This window comes from Temnothorax curvispinosus, unplaced genomic scaffold, assembly GCF_003070985.1.
Source record: "Temnothorax curvispinosus isolate PA1 unplaced genomic scaffold, ASM307098v1 QBEX01003462.1, whole genome shotgun sequence".
NCBI lineage: Eukaryota > Metazoa > Arthropoda > Insecta > Hymenoptera > Formicidae > Temnothorax > Temnothorax curvispinosus.
The window spans coordinates 1,567-2,740 of record NW_020213242.1 but is presented as its reverse complement, the minus strand read 5'-3'; the positions used below and the strand labels follow the sequence as shown (position 1 = coordinate 2,740).

Here is a 1,174-nt window from a genome sequence, read left to right as displayed (position 1 = left end):
TCTCCTAGGCCTCCACCTCCTCTCAGGCTGCTCGAGATGTCCATCGTGTTCCCTCGATGCGAAGCTGATGGTCCTTCCAGCGTGGACATTTTCTGTAACATAAAAATAATCGAATCGATTAAATAATTGTCACGCGCATCGAACATCTTATTCATTATTCAGATTAATGTTTTCTTAAATTACTTCTCCAAAAAAAATCTCTACGTTAGAATCAACTTGAATCAAATTTTTCAAATTATTTTTTTTTACTAATTTATATTTTGAAACACGCTATAATGTAGCAACTAAATAAAGATAAACGAAAAAAGGAATTCTATAATATTTTTAGAAAAAATAAAAAAATAACACTTACCAGAAGTGTTGGTACGTTGATGCCCGATGCCTATCCTAGGCCTCCTCCTCCTCTCAGGCTGCTCGGAATGTCAGCTACGCAGGATTCCCTCGCTGCTCCGATGTCACGTTCAGCGTCGTTATTTTCTAAAATATTCAAATAAACGATTCGATTAAGTAAAGACAGAAAAGATAGAAAATTTTTGGACATAAGTAACATAGTACGTAAAAATCAATTACACTCACCACTTTCTTTCAGGCTGCTCTGGCCGCAAAATCCACCTCCACCTTCGGGTCAAATAGGAGTCTCGAGCCACATTGAGACTCGTGGCAATGCAAAGAAAAATCAAGAAGCCATTTCGGCTATATTGCATTAATTTTACGACGTTGTTGCAATATAGTCGAAATGTTTCTTGACCTTTCTCGCTTAATAGAAATGTAATTGCTGAAAGGAATTAAAAATTATTCTCTACCTTTTTTTTTTTTTTTTTTTTTTACGTGGTGGAAATCTTCGAAAGACTCCCCCGCCCTGGGGTAGGGAGGGGGAGTGTCGGATTCTACGCGCACGCGTACCACCGTTACGAGGGGCGCTTCAGAGGACCGAAATCCCCTGAGCCTCCCTCAGCGTGGCATCGCGCGCCCATAGCCTACCGACTAAAACCACCACGAGCGACCCTGATCTAACTTTCTAAGGGTGGTGGGTGTCGATCCGCAGACACACGCACCGCGCGGCTCTACGCCCTATAATCCACCCGTGATCTCGCAGGGTTGGGTGGGTGTCGATCCGCAGACACACGCACCGCGCGGCTCAACGCCCTATAATCCACCCGTAATCTCGCAGGGT

General features: G+C 43.4%; 1 long non-coding RNA gene across 1 annotated transcript; it reads right to left on the bottom strand.

Annotated features, from left to right (window-relative positions):
• Window positions 1-352: 352 nt before the first annotated feature.
• Window positions 353-687, bottom strand: LOC112452574. The gene is made up of 2 exons (XR_003040519.1): window positions 577-687; window positions 353-477 (listed from the first exon to the last, which is right to left on the bottom strand). It is a non-coding gene; the product is annotated as an uncharacterized LOC112452574 (long non-coding RNA).
• Window positions 688-1,174: the final 487 nt, after the last annotated feature.